Source organism: Protobothrops mucrosquamatus, unplaced genomic scaffold (genome assembly GCF_001527695.2).
Source record: "Protobothrops mucrosquamatus isolate PMUCROS unplaced genomic scaffold, P.Mucros_1.0 scaffold1619, whole genome shotgun sequence".
Classification (NCBI taxonomy): Eukaryota; Metazoa; Chordata; class Lepidosauria; order Squamata; family Viperidae; genus Protobothrops; species Protobothrops mucrosquamatus.
In genome coordinates this window covers 196,983-212,570 of record NW_015387780.1, presented here as the reverse complement: position 1 = coordinate 212,570, position 15,588 = coordinate 196,983, and the positions used below count along the sequence as shown (strand labels likewise).

The window sequence follows — 15,588 nt, the reverse complement described above, 5'->3', positions numbered from 1 at the left end:
TGGATCTATTCACCTAGTTTCTCCCCTCTTGCTACCTAGTTATTAGCATGGTGATGGAAGTTACAAGTAGTCCTTGACTTATGATTGGTTGCTTAGCAGACACCCAAAAGCAACTTACAAACTGATTTCAAAGTTACAATAGCTACATCCCTTGTAGTCACATGATCATGTTTTTGGCCAGTTGGCAACTGGCTCACCTTTATGGCTATTTGCAGTATCCACACTCACGTGACCATGATTTTCAACATTTTTTGCCAATTTCTGGTGTTTACTTCCAGTTTTGTAAGAGATGAGCTGAGGCTGAGCTAGAGGGCAGGTCTAAATGTGTCATCAGTTTGGAGTCACTGGGGGGGGAGCTGGACTTAGGTCTCTTGTAGATGTGCAATGACTCCAAACTAATGATGCATTTAACCCTGCCCTTCAGCTCAACCTGCTCATCTTCTACAAGCAAAAAAAGCCCAATGAATAAAATTGATCCTCTTAATCACTGCTGCAAAATGGTATGGTAACCCACTTAACTGCAATGATTTATGATCATAATCCCAGGTTCAATTATGGTGGCAAATTGAGGACTATCTGTACTGACAAACTGAGAACCAGTTGGCATAGTAGCTAAGGTGGTGGACTATAACCAGGAAATGATAAGTTCTAATCCCCTTTTAAACATGAAAGATGGCTGGGTGATTATTAGAATATATATATTAAATAGATTAAGAATGTATTTTTTTGAATAATAGGTTTATTTGTATGAAAAATATTGTGTAATGGAATGAAGAAAATTGAAGAGGTGTTTTAGATCTGGATTGACTTTATAATTAATCGAATGTTAATTTAGTAAGATGATGTTTTTGTTTGATAATATGGATGTTATTAGGTATGATAATTAACTGGATGAAATTTGAATCTCATCCAATGGACTGAAATGATTTAAGGTTTGATATTATCTTGTTATCTTAAAGAGATTGATTGATTGATGGATTAGATATGTATAGGGTAGACTAATATTTTATTTTAATTAGGAGATATTAGTGGAAGAAGAAATAAACAAGACTTGTGTTAAAATTAAGGAACTAGAATATACCTGGAAGGGATACCTGAATTGATAATGTGTTTATTTAAAGTTACGGTAAATTTGATTATGGTAATTGTAAATTTATAAAGCTCCAAAACAGGTTTAGGATTAATAGAAATTTAAATTAGAAATGGATTATCTTAAATATATTAAGCTATTGAGGGAAATAGAGAAGGAATATTTGATGTATTGATTTGAGTTATTTATATATGGTTTTATTTCTGGATGTTTGATTACCCCAGCACCACTATGTGTCTTGAGCACTTTGTTCTAAGAATTAAAAAAAACAATAAAATTTATTTCAAAAAAAAAAAAAAAAGATGGCTGGGTGACTTTGAGCTAGTTGCTCTCTCAGCCCAAGCCATCTCATTGGTCTATTGCCATGGGGAAAATAGAAGGCAGAACATCCTATATGCTGCCATGAGTTGTATAAAATAAAGGCAGGATATAAATCTATGGTAATAGATTCCATAAGGCCTTCTCCCAGATAACTGAGGATTTGATTGCAACCTAAATGTTTAAATTTCTTTTGATTGCATTCCCCAGGGGCACACTGCTAATGTGATAAATGGTAGGTCTCTGAGATATTTCTGCATACCCAGTGTTGCAGCAATAATTCTTAATACTGCAGAGAGAAATGATCATTGTTCAACAACAGAAAGAGCAAAAGGACCCCATAAGTGGAAATGGAAGACCCACAATATAATTACTGAAAGAGATTGTATCATTTAGTCATCATCTGACTGTATCTTCATCGGTCTCGATGTGCCTGCATAATCTTCTTATTAATACCTATTCATACATTGAGAAATAATAAGTGAAAGAAATGTGCTGGAAGAACTTAAATGGAGACAAAAGCTTCCATCTGTGCAGTGTTTCAGTTGAAGGAGCTCTGCCTCCATTTATTTTAGAGAAAAAGCAGAAATCAGACCAAATTGTTCCATCGCCACCTTCCCTCTCAGCATTAAGAGAGACCATTGAGGTGATAGCTAATGCTTGGAATCTTTCAAATAGCTCTCTCAGGCCTGTTTGAGCCAGGACTCCAGCTTTTATTTTGCCTTTTTTATTCTCTTGGGTATGAAAATGCAGCTATTTGCTTTAAGGATGGGTGGGTGTGTGTGTCCAATTCCCATCTTCTGATGGGAACAGATTGTACCAGAATGGCTGAGTCTAGAGTTTGGGGATAACTCTGTAGTGAAAAGGGATTTCCCAGCCTGAAAGGAAGGCTGCGTTCCTTCCCAAAGGATTTTTTGGGATTTGTGTTCCAAAACCGGAGAGAGGATTTCAAATCAGAGAGAGTAAGTCTGATGCTTCCCATCTCTCCTGAGGCCTTGATAAAACTTGCGCAGGGAACATGGAGGAAATACAAAGGGCCCTAATATCTTCCAGTCCTTCAGCATCCCTAATGAGGATGGGGTGGGAGAAGAAATATAGGCCAGCTGTTAAATTAATTCTGATTGCTCACAACGGGAGGGATTATTTTTGAAAGAAAATATGCATTCTCTTTTTTGCCCCTACCAGTTCTGTGGATGAAAGGTATGGGAAAAAATGACTGACTCCTAAATCACAAGCACAACCTTCAAAGAGTCAGTTATGGGAAAAATACATGGACATCCAGGCACTGAATCAATCTTGATTGCATCATTGAAAGCTTGAGGAACCCATAAAAAGCTTCTAAGAAGTAAATGAACAGCATGTAGCTTGGCTGGAGTTCCCAACTTGTTTCTACAGCAGCTTTGCCATTTTATTCTGCCTGACCTTATTTTCTAAGGACTCAACACTAATAGGCTGGATGTCCTGGTCATGTATATGGGGGGTTAAAAACTAGTTTGAAGTAGGTACAAGAGGGAGGTGCAACAAAGGTTTTCACAAAATAGTAATAGAAATAGCACTTAGACTTATATACCGGTGCTTTACAGCATTCTCTAAGTGCTTTACAGAGTCAGCATATTGCCCCCAACAATCTGGGTCCTCATTTTACCGACCTCAGAAGGATGGAAGGCTGAGTCAACCTTGAGCCGGTGAGACTCGAACTGCCCAACTGCTGGCAGTTGGCAGTTAGCAGAATTAGCCTGCTAACTGTGCCCCCATGGCTCTTGATATAAAATGATCATTGCATCCATATATTTTTATTAGGCAGAGTTCCAAGCTTCCTCTCTTTGTATGTTGGATGCTGTCATTGGTTTATCCTTGTTATCTATATTTCCAGTTGGATAAGAATTTGCATCTAGAATAAGCTGTATTTTACTTTGATCTTCAACCACTACTACTATGATTACTATTCCAGGGGTTCTGGGATGAACCACAACCTTATTTACCATCCCAGTTTTATGCCAAACTACCAGGGAACAATTTCTCAGCTAGGATTAATTATCAATGTGAAATTTCCCATATTATGTGGACTGCATAAATTTACATTTCTAAAACTTTCCCCCCTGTATAAAATTAAGGCAGAACTACCGTATGTTGCTAGTCCAGTAAGTCATTTAGACTTCATTATTCTAATATTTAGAATATAAAATATTCTAAAAATGTTAATTATTCTGAATGACCTTTTCAAGTTTGTCTGTGGTCCATAAAACCATTTCAAATACTTTTTTGTCCTCTGCAAAGTACAGGTTGAAAATAATATGTTCCACCGGTAAAACTTGTTTATTTAATTATTGTATTGGGTTAATAAATAATGCCAGTATGAAATACAGAAAAGAGGGATATAGCAAAAGGCATTTTTCTATTAAACTTTTGAACCACTTTGTAAAAGATGCAATCATCTTTTGCACTGTTAATGTGAATAGGCAATCATTAATATTGGATGGAAAGGTGATGAGAAGCAGCTGTAATGTCTATTACATTCTAGTTAAATAAGGTTTCAAATTTGGGGAAGACATCTGTAAAACCAAAACTGCTTCCTCAGCTCTTTTCAAAAACATAAGATTTGCTGTTCTGAATGTATGAGATAATGCTTTGAAACGCCAGACTAATAGAATGGGATTTTCATCTATTTGACCAGATAATACCATCTCCAAACAAGTCCAATGATGAAATATTGATATTCGAAGAACAGAATTATTTTGCTTCATGGACTGGAACTGAATTAGTATTATAATTTCAGATCGTTGGGGCTGGAGAAAGGTTCTTAGCAAGGCTTAATAATATTGATGAACAACTCCTATCTTGAATCTGCTTAATATTTTGAATGAAACCTTATGGCCCAATGGAGACATTTTGTAAGATTAGTTTTCCCCCTTTGGTTTGAAAGAGGACTTTGGCCTTGGTGCATAATGTTTAGTAGTGGTTTTTCAAATCTTGCACCTGTGGCTGCTCATTTTTAACCTGGCATATCTTGAGACTTTTGGGTTTATTGGACACACAATGGAAACATCTTATGGAACTTTGCTTTTATATATGATTAACAGCAGCAAGACTTCTATATGCACAAAGGTGGAAGGACTCACAAATACTACAAAGGAAGAATGGATGGTGAAGCTGATGGAATGAGAAGAGATGGTGAAACTGATAGCTTTGATTAAAGAAAAACTTCAACAATTTTATTTCTACTTGGAAACTATTTTTTTTTTTGAGAGAGAACCTGAAAGAAATAAAATGTTGATTTGGGGATTTGATGGTTAAAATTAAATAAGATTAAAGAAATAATGTAGATGAATGTTAACCTTGGGGCATGTATTTTTTTAATTCATACGTGTATTTGTACCAAAGAAAGTGAGAAGTCAATCTTTTTTCAATTTTTCTTACTTCTCCCTTTTTCTTTTCTTTTTCACTTCTATCTTCTTTCTTCCTTATTTTTTCCTCTTTCTTAAACTTTCACTTTTTCTCTTTCTTAAACCTTTCTTCTCATCTTTTAAAAATTTTCTACTTTTGAAAATCAATATAGTAACTAACTTGGCACATATTAACTTTGGACAGCGCTTAAAGTAGGGATGTTTGGGATTGGTTATTGGTCAGAACAAGAGGAATGCAGCTCTTCCCCATCCCCTAGGGCAGTGGCCCAGAACATGGTCCACCAGAAGATGTAGAGCAAGCCTTTCACACATGCATGCACATGGAGACTGGAATGACGTTACCTAGTTTGGGTAAAGAAACGTCTGCAAGAAAACAGGCAAGCTCAGAGAGCACCAAGGACCCCCCTCATACTTTTTAATTTCTTGAACAAGGATCAAATGAGTCTATGATAGTCTATCATTGATATGATAGTTTATTCTTGGTTGTATAAACAGAGGCATAGAATCAAAATCACCTGAAGTATTAGTACTTCATTATAAATCCTTAGTAAGACCACACCTGGAATATTGCATCCAGTTTTGGTCACCACATTACACAAAAGATGTTGAGACTTTGGGAAAAGTGCAAAGAAGAGCAACTAAGATGATTAAGGGCCTGGGGACAAAAGTATATGAAGAATGATTGCAGGAATTGGGTATGGCTAGTCTAGAGAAAAGAAGGACTAGGGATGACATGATAGCAGTATTTCAGTATTTGAGGGGCTGCCACAAAGAAGAAGTGGTCAACCTATTTTCCAAAGTACCTGTACGTAGGAGAACAAACAATGGATGGAAACTAATCAAGGAGAGAAACAACCTGAAATTAAGGAAAAACTTCATAACAGTAAGAACAATTAACCAGTGGAACAGCTTGTCTTCAGAAGTTGTAGGTGCTTCATCATTGGAGGTTTTTAAGAAAAGACTGGACAGCCACCTGTCTGAAATGGTAGGCTCTCCTGCTTGAGCAGGGGATTGGACTAGAAGACCTCCAAGGTCCCTTCCAGCTCTATTCTGATTGATAGTCACTGTTTGTCAGGATTTGTGCTTTGGCTCCTAAGATAGTTATCGAATTAAAACTAGAACTTTTAGAAGGAGTTGTAGCAATTAGTCTTGTGAAAGAGTTACAGTTGCAAACAGAACTCTTCTGAAAACTGTTTCCCTCCCTCCAAATGTGTGTGTGTAGTGGGGGTAGTGGAGGTGGGAATAGTGTTGTGGTTCGGAGTCATTTTTTTTCTTTGTTGCTGATAATAGGTCCCCTAGCATACAAGTCTGTTTCCTGGCTCAGAAAAACAAACCGGATGGACTTCTGCAATTTTGCTAGTTCAGCCTCAATAACTCTCATAGCAAACATATTCATTGATTGAATCCTGTTCAAAAAACAAAGGCCAGATCTCTTCTGTCAGGATTAATTTTCTAGGCCAAGAGAAGGGCCACTGTGACCTCCTTGCTCTATTCAGCATAAACAGTAGGCTCTTCAGCCACTTTTTAAAGAATAAAAATAAAATGATGAGCCAGCAGCAGGGCATCCAATAAATCCGAAATCTGCAGAAATGATAGATTGCAAACCAAGCCAGAGAGAGGTTTTTTTTAAACTTTTGATACCAAGTGATACTGGCTCCATAGAGCTAGAAAAGAATCTTTTAGAAAGTCTGTTGTATTTCATATTACATCATGGCCTAGATGAACATAATAAAGTTAACTTTTAAGGGAAATGATATAAGGAATACACTAGCGTCTCCCTATATTTTTTCATCATGTTTCATTAAATCAATGAAAAGCATTTTAATAAATATTAGAAAATGGTGTCCATAGGATGTGATAAAAAAAGACAAGGTAGTTTTCTGGTGATGCCATCATAGCTTGTTTTTTAAATACCCATCATATCTGCAAAGAAAAGATTGGAACTTTGCTTGCCACGTTCTGGTTTCATTCTTGATTTTTCTGACCAACCCTGTAGCTTTTCCCAATGACAGGGTTATTTTTTTTCCTCTTGGGAGAAGAAATACTTCCAATTTTTGAAAAGCTAGCAGTCTGAACAGTTCTTTGGCAGCTTTGTTGAGCTAGCAGTGCCTTGACTGAAAACAGGGGTAGATTTGATACCTAATTTTTCAAAGAGTGCTTTCTTTTTATGAACTGCTCTTGTGAGATGCTCCATAACTGAAAAAATCAATGGTAATATAATACTGCACGAGGACACTATATTGTGGCTACTGCTAACCTCTGTGCTGTCCTGTGCTGAAAATGAGGATGAAGCAGCAGTACCTCTGTGCTAAAAGTAATCCTTCATAAAAGGATTCATTCTTAGTACTGAGTTAAAAAATATCTCCAGGCAAACCAAATGTGTCACCCTAAATTTATATTCCCGCGTCTGAATTCTTTATTTTCCTAGAAAATTATAAGAACAAACTGAATAATTTTCATGTACAAGCCATATGTTGTTAAAATCTTAGAAGTTGTGATATAGGGGAAATATCTATCTCAGTTCCCAATGTGTTTCAATATATTCCTAGCATATTAACAGTCTCCTATCTGAGTGTAGTACAGGCTTTTTGGAAGGAAAAATTTAGTTTCAGTCATGAGGACAGTCCACGAGGAAGATGGATGAGAGTCCCCTATTCTCTACCTCTATGCAATGTAATCTTCCATTAAACATTGGCTGTTTAGGTATGTAATAGACCAGCATCAGTGGTTTATGATTCTAAATAGCATCAGATCAAAACAGAACAGAAACTTCATTTCAGTCATCGAAATGAAGGGGATAATGTTAGGGGATAACTTTGCTTAGTTTTTTATAGAATGTATTTTTATTGGTCAATGATTGAAATAAAGTTTCTGTTCTGTTCTACTAGAAGCCATTCTCCAAAAGAGCATCAGACCAGGGCAAAACGTTTTACAATAAATGATTAAAAATAATTGCCGGCAATATAAGGCAGTCTCTTTATTAAATGAGTTTTGCCTCTATCTGTATGTATTAAGTAAACAGAGACATTTTATCCTTCCTGCAGCAACAATGCAAAAACCAAATCAACCCCCCAAATGGAGATTAACTACAAGGAAAGGATAAGTGCACTGGAAAAGAAAGGAAAAGAAAAGAGGTAAAACTAAATGTCTATGGAGATGCTCAGTCATCCAGGTCATGGTTGTCCCAAAGATGTATGTCAAAATTGAACAGACCTCTCTCAACAGAGGGGGAGGGATACTACCTCATCTATCTTCAGTCTATAACACAGTCCTTTCAACAGTTCGGAGAAGGCTCCACACCCATTTGCTCTACTCAGTCGACCCTGTCGACACAGATAAGCCTCCAGGGGCATCAATGACTCTCTAAAAGAATGCAAATGACCAGCTATCTGCAAGGTGTATAAATCCTTCCATTCCTCACCATCCAGTCAGAGCTGAAGAAGCTTCTTGGATGAGAAGCCAAATGTCTTGAAAAAAAAAATAGTCCAGCACCTTTAGAAGGGTAAAACTAGATGGAGATATGACAAGGAGAAGAGGCAATCTAACAGGAAAATTGGTAAGGAGAAAAAAGCTCTGCTTAGAGAATAGGAAGGATTATATTTAATCAATAGGGATGATACTATTGTGTCCCAAGTTGGCTGGTATCAATACTATTTTTAAAAACTCAAAATGCTTCTTTTCAACAGCTATTCTTCATTAATGCAAAATAATCTTCATCACAATTCTCAGATCATCTTGATATAAGAATTTACTTCTATCAACAATACTTATTCTTCAAAATAAGATTATGCAGATCAGTTCTTCCTTTGCTTATTTCTCCTCCTCTCCCACAAAGCGGAAGAAGAAAAAAACCTTACTCATTTCTCCTTCACACTTTCATGCTCATCACAGCAATAAATGAACATCGTAGCCCCAACAAGTGCAGGTTCCTGAACAAGGATTCTTGGCAACTCTAAATGATGATGTATGAAGGAGAGGCAGGGAAATTTGATTTTTCTCAAGAGTACGCTGACATACAAAACTGAGTGGAGCAGAAAAATTGGTTTGACTAAGCAAACATGACATGCAAGTCATAAAAGGAGCAGTGCTTACAATATGAAACATCAACATGTCTCATTGCTGCAAATATATGGTTGAAAGCAGAATGACATTTAAATGACAGTAGTACACATATTGTCTTCATTATCTTTTATCTGCCTGTCTTTCTGCTCATTTTATATATGCCAATATGCTCCTAAGGCCTAGGAATTTCTGTGCCACAATGGCCATGGGTAAAATGCAATTACTCGCCTAAAAACTGCTAACCTTTTTGTAGCATTGGGGTTTTTTTTAATTATTTCTTTTAAAAGTAAAGTTTTTTGCTCCAACATGCTGTGGAAAAAAAAATAACATTGCTATGGCTGGTCAGTGATGTGACCAGAGGGACTTGTTTTTCCACTGTAAATGGTTCATAGTAGCAAAATGGAGTGGAAGCTTTTGCCTGCAATGAAATGAAATACAGAAGATATAAAGCAAGAACGCTTGAACTAGACAAAAACTATGCTTTTAAAATATTGCAGAAAAACATGGATGGAAGTTGCCTTCCTAGGACCTGGGTGTGGATAGATCAAGAGCTTGTGCATTTGTGCCCTGGAGAAATGATCAGTGTCTGACACTCACCTGGGACCTACTGATCATATGGATTAGCCACAGATATCTGAGAAAATTATTGTTGGTCTTGTGGGGTAAACCAGATAGGAATTACATGCTAATTCTACTTTACTGTAAAGCTACTTTGACAGAACCTTGCAAGTATGAAAGTATATCTCTCCCAAGATCTCCTTTACATCCCATGAAACTAGGAAGCGTCCTTTCTGAGCCTCTTGCCCAACCAATATCCAGCTGTGGGTTATGCTGTTTCTTATTTGACCACCTTTGTCAGTATCTTTTGGCTCCATCTCACAAGGTCTTTCCTCATACTGTCACAATTATAGAGCAGGTAAGATATCCATGACATGCAATTATCAGTTGTCAAAATTACATCTTGCCAGACTATGCCTATCTCATTGTTTTATTGGGTATCTTCCTTCATTGATTGTGGGAATGCAGGAGATATAGCATACCTTACTTTCAGAAAAGCATTTCACTATCAAGTTATAAACTTTGGCTATATGACATGACAATTATGGGTGCATAGAACCAACTTGAAAACCATACTCAAAGAATGCTAATCATGGTTTTTCATTAAATAGGAAATGGCTTTCCAACAAGGTGTCACAAGGATGAGTTCAGTATTTTCATGAATGATTTGGATGTTTATCAAGTTACCGGATAGAAAATTTAGGGGGATAGCTTCAAAACCATCTTGACAGCTTACAGAAATACATTTGAATCAGCAGAATTGTATTTAATAGAGACAAATGCAAAATTATTCATTGAAGGAACAAAAATCAAATCAAATGCACAGCGACAGGAATTATTGCTCTACAGAAATTCCATATAGAGTGGGATGTTTGCCTTTGTAATAGAACTTGTGAAAAAGATCTTAGAATAGTGGATTATTTCAAACTGAACATGGTCTGGCAATATGACTGCAGTGGAGGCAAATATATAATGTCCCAACTATAGGAAGTCATCAGTTATTCTGGCTTTGTCAGATGCCCCCTTAATTGTTTGTTCCAGTTTGGGTGCCACATTTTGAAGAGACATCAGAGAAACTTAAGAGCAGATTCTTAAAAGAGCAAGAAAGATCATCAAAGGGAGAGAAAATATTTTTTCTGAGGGAAGATTGGAGAAGATGGAGATGCTTAGCCCTGTCAAAAAGTGTTGTGGAGAGATTTGATAGCACTCTTGAAGTACCTAAAAGGAATTCTGCTTTCTTGCTCCATGGAATAACGGATTTAAGTTGCATAAAATCAATTTCTGTCTATAGGTTATTGTTAGCTAAATGGCGAGTGCAGCTGCCATCTTGATTTTTTTAATCATATCCTATAGACCTCTGAACCTTAGGGGGGAGAAAAACCTTAATGTAAAAGCAATTGCCTTGTGGGATGTTAATCTCCTCTTTACTGGATATACTCAAGCATTGTGTCTAAGATAGTTTATTTGGTTTCCTGCAGTAAACAAGAAATTGGGTATAATGATTAAATGGTCCCACCAAAACAGTTTTTTTTAAAGGTACCCCATAATTTCAATGCCTGAGATGATTAACTCTCATTCAAGCCTGTGGGACATAAAAATGGCAACTTGGGCTATACTGTATCTTCAAAACATATAGCCAAGGGCTTTTAATCAAAAAGGAAAAGAATATTTTTAATAACATACCTATTCCAGCCTATTTTAATAGAAGTATGTTACTGAAACCAAGTATAGTGAAAAAGGAGCAGTCTAGGCCTGGAAGAAACCTGCTTGATTATAAACTACCCAAAGTTAATTGTATCATATAGCTAAATATTTAATGATTTTTCTGAAGTTAGTAGCTTTGATGAATTGTTGCCAAATATGCTAATTTGTGATGGTGATCCACATATAAAAAAATTACCTAGCCCTTCTGAATGTTTTATTTATGAAGAATTGCCATTTTCTCTTAGAATTGTAGTGTTGGAAGGGACTTTGAAGGTCTTCTAGACCAACCCGTTGCCCAATTATTATTAGATCCTGAAAAAAATGATTGTCCAGTCTTTTCTTGAAGGCCTCTCGCGATGGAGCACCCACAACTTTGACCTTCTGCATCTGGGGTTTTTCAATTCAATTCAGTTCATTTTCAATTCAACTACTAAAAAATGTAATTCTACCTTTGCTCATGCATTGGTTTTAATAGGGTTCATGTCTTAGTAACAATCCATGCTAATAAATTCAAATAAATAAATAATGAATGAATAAATAAATACTATAATAAACAAACAAACAAACAAATACTATAGGCTGTCCAGAACTCCCATTATGTTTTAAAATAGATTCAGTAAATTCCAGAGCTGCCTCAGGCCCTTTACTTTGGTCTTGTTCTTAAAAAAAGAGAATCACAAACTCTACAATACTGGTTGCAAGCTGGACCATGAATCTTGGCCACAATTATCTTTCATAAACCCACAATTTCCCTGACACATTAAATCATGCTACTTTTTGATATCTCTGGTTTACATGAAAAGGATAGTGATTGCTGAATACAAGCTTTGTAGAAGGTGAAGTTTGAAAGACATTGATTTTTCTGGCACATTTCTGTCTGCTTTCAGACTTGGATCACAGCCAAGACAACACAGGAGTGGCTTAGGGACAACTCTGTGAATGTCCTAGAGTGGCCCAACCAGATCCCTGACTTGAACCCTATTGAACATCTCTGGAGGGACCTGAAAATGGTTGTCCACCAATGGTCGCCATCCAACCTGACTGAGTTTGAGAGGATTTGCAAGGAAGAATGGCAGAAAATCCCCCAATCCAGGTTTGCAAAGCTTGTTGCGTCATACCAAACAACACTCGAGGCTGTAATTGCTGCCAAAGGTGCTTCAACAAAATACTGAGTCAAGGGTCTGAATACTTATGCCAATGTATACATAACCCGAACTAGACTGTTGTTTCTCTGTGTCATATGTGGGTATATGCATAATTCTGTATTTATTTATTTATTTATTTATTTATTTATTTATTTATTTATTTATTTATTTATTTTTGTCATATTTATGTAGTGTATATTAGAGGTGGTGACCCTTTGAGAGCTGAATGCAATGAAATTTCATTTTAATGTATGCATTAAAGTATGCATTATTGTCACATTCAAAATGCCAATAAAGTTATTATTCTATTCTATTCTATTATTCTAATGTTATATTTCAGTTTTTTCTTTTTAATAAATTTACACTGTTTTCACTTTGTCACTATGGGGGTACTGAGTGTAGATTACTGAGAAAAAAAGCAAATTTCAGCAACTGTAGAATTAGGCTATAGCATAACAAAATTGACAAAGTGAAGGGGGCCTGAATACTTGCTGAATGCACTGTATATCCTGAGAAAACTGAATGATCATTTATTCAAGGCTTTCTTTATACTACAAGACTTTACTTATATTCTAGGCTCTCTGGTTGTTACAAAGCAAGTCTGTTTTACACTAACCATAAAGGAAATTTTTGAGGATTGTATACTAATTTAACAGAATTGTAAACCTGTACCCTAAACTGCAATAAGACACTGCAAATTCTATTAATCTGCAATTATCACTCTACTTTCTTCTGTGGATTTACAAACTATAAAGATTACAACATTTTTAATATTCAATATTATTACAAACTACTATTTTTCTATAATCTTTTACACTAACTATAAGCTGATTTCCGGTGGCAGGCGACCTCGTCGGACGCAGCTGCTTGCTGCCTCCCGCCTGTTTCAGCGTAAAAGCAGTTTTGACAGCCAGCATCAGCTGTCAAACGGCTTGATACCCTTCCCCTGGGCATAAGGGGATAGGTGAGCTGCCCCCCCATCCTCAACTCAAGGGCTCAGCAGGGTACACCTGCTACATCCACTCTTGAGGAGGCCTCGGGGCTCCAAAGAGGCGCTAGGTCCTGCGGAAGCGAAGCCGCTTCGATCTTCGGCGGCGGTCTGCTGCAACTTAAAGTGAATTGTGAGTTTTTTTTGTAAGCAGACGAACCGACCCTGGAAGTTTGCTTTTTATTTCGGATTTTACTCTAACTTGGATAATAAGTTCTTCCCTATACTTGAGTTGGATTGAGGGAAAGTGAACTTAAAATGGCGATGGATTGATACTTTTCAGCAAGAAGTGAAAGTGATTTCCGGTCTGGAACTTTTGCTACTTTTAACCTGTGTATTATTTGTTTTGGCTGAACTGCTTATAAGACTCTTTTATAATTGGAAATTTACTGCTAACATGGCTTTGAGAAAAACTGTGCCTTCAACTTTAAAACCGTCTACATCTCCGATGTCCCAGACACTTCAATCAACAGATTAGCTGCATGGCGGATCGACTGGATACAGCTCCGTAGGGAAGCGGAGCCGGCGGCGGGAATGAGGAAGCCTCGGAGGGTCGTAGGCTATGCCTGGACCCTGATTTAGGGTGCTGGGTCCTCCGGCGGCCGGGAGTAACTACTTACCGGTCGCCCCCGGTCTTCCTGAGCCCCCTGGGTTCGGCTGAGCTCCCCGGTCTCCGTTTAATAAATTCCGTCTCCGTTCCTTCAATCCCCCACCCTCTCCCCCCACCCTTTCTCCCTCGCTACCCCCAGACATGGCCCCCTCGGAGAGGGTGCGCAATCTGGGGGTCCTCCTGGATTCGCGGCTGACGCTGGAAGACCAGTTGTCGGCCGTGACCAGGGGGGCGTTTTATCAGGTACGCCTGATTCACCAGTTGCGGCCTTTTCTGGACCAGGACGCCCTGCGCACAGTCACTCATGCCCTCGTTACCTCCCGCCTGGACTACTGTAATGCTCTCTACATGGGGCTCCCCTTGAGGAGCACCCGGAGGCTCCAACTGGTCCAGAATGCGGCCGCGCGGGCGGTGTTGGGAGGGACTCGTCGCTCCCATGAAACACCGCTGCTGCGCGAGCTGCACTGGTTGCCGGTGGCCTTCCGGGTGCGCTTCAAGGTGTTGGTCATCATCTTCAAAGCGCTCCATGGCATCGGACCTGGATATCTCCGAGACCACCTTCTGCCGCAGGTTACCTCCCATCGGCCGGTACGCTCCCACAGAGTGGGTCTCCTCAGGGTGCCGTCAGCCAGACAGTGCNAAGGTTTTCGTTAAGTCTTATGCATCAAGTATAGTCAGTGGATTGAAACCTGCCAATGTGTAAGCTTATATCTTGGAATGTGGGTGGACTTAATGTTCCACATAAAAGACGTAAGGTTTTTCATTATCTAAGACATTTTAATAATGACATTACATGTTTACAAGAGACTCATATTGTGGCTAAAGATCAAAAATTATTACTGAACTCTAAGCTTGGAGATTTGTTTGTTGCACCTGCTATAAAAAAAAGAGCTGGGGTTGCAATATATATTAAAAGACACCTTTCACCTATTTTAAAAGAAGCTGATAAAGAAGGAAGTTTTTTATTTGTGGAAATAAATTTAAATGGAAGAAAGTGTTTAATAATAGGGGTTTATGCCCCTAATCAATTATCAGCTCAAAAACAATTTTACAGACAACTATATCAGAAAATTGTGGCTATGGATTATAATTCCTTGATTGTTATGGGGGACTGGAATGGAGTTCTTGATACATTAAAAGATAAAAAAAACAACTTCTAAGGATGTAACCCTTTCCAGGCTCCCCAAGTCTTTTTTTGCAATGATGGAGGACTTAGAATTGGTGGATGTTTGGAGATCACAACATATGAATGAACGGGATTTTACCTTTTTTTCTCACAGACATGAGTCTTTTTCAAGGATTGACTTTGTTTTGACATCGACTGACTTGCTTACTGACTGTAATAAAACTAAAATCTTTCCTAGAACTTTGACTGATCATAGCATGGTGTGGATAGAGATTGGTCAACAAAGAAAAAGGAAATCTTGGAGAATAAATGAAAATTTGTTTAATTATGAGGATAAAGTTAAAGCTTTGAAGGAATGTATGGAAGAGTTTTTTCAAATTAATCTGAACAGAGAAACCCCTGTGAATATTGTTTGGGATGCCAGCAAGGCTTATCTGAGGGGAATATTAATTGCTATGAATAATGCACACAAACGTAAGCAAATACAGATTAGATTAAACTTGGAAAAAGAAATTGGGATTAAAGAAAAATTACTACTGCAACGACCAACAGATACCAACTTAAAAACCTCTATTAAAATGCT

The 15,588-nt window shown here is 37.6% G+C and overlaps 1 protein-coding gene across 1 annotated transcript in view; it reads right to left on the bottom strand.

Moving 5' to 3' along the window:
- Nucleotides 1-15,588, bottom strand: part of GPC6 (glypican 6) — a gene marked incomplete at its 5' end in the record, with an annotated part of 207,571 nt that overhangs the window by 26,291 nt on the left and 165,692 nt on the right. The window lies entirely within an intron of this gene.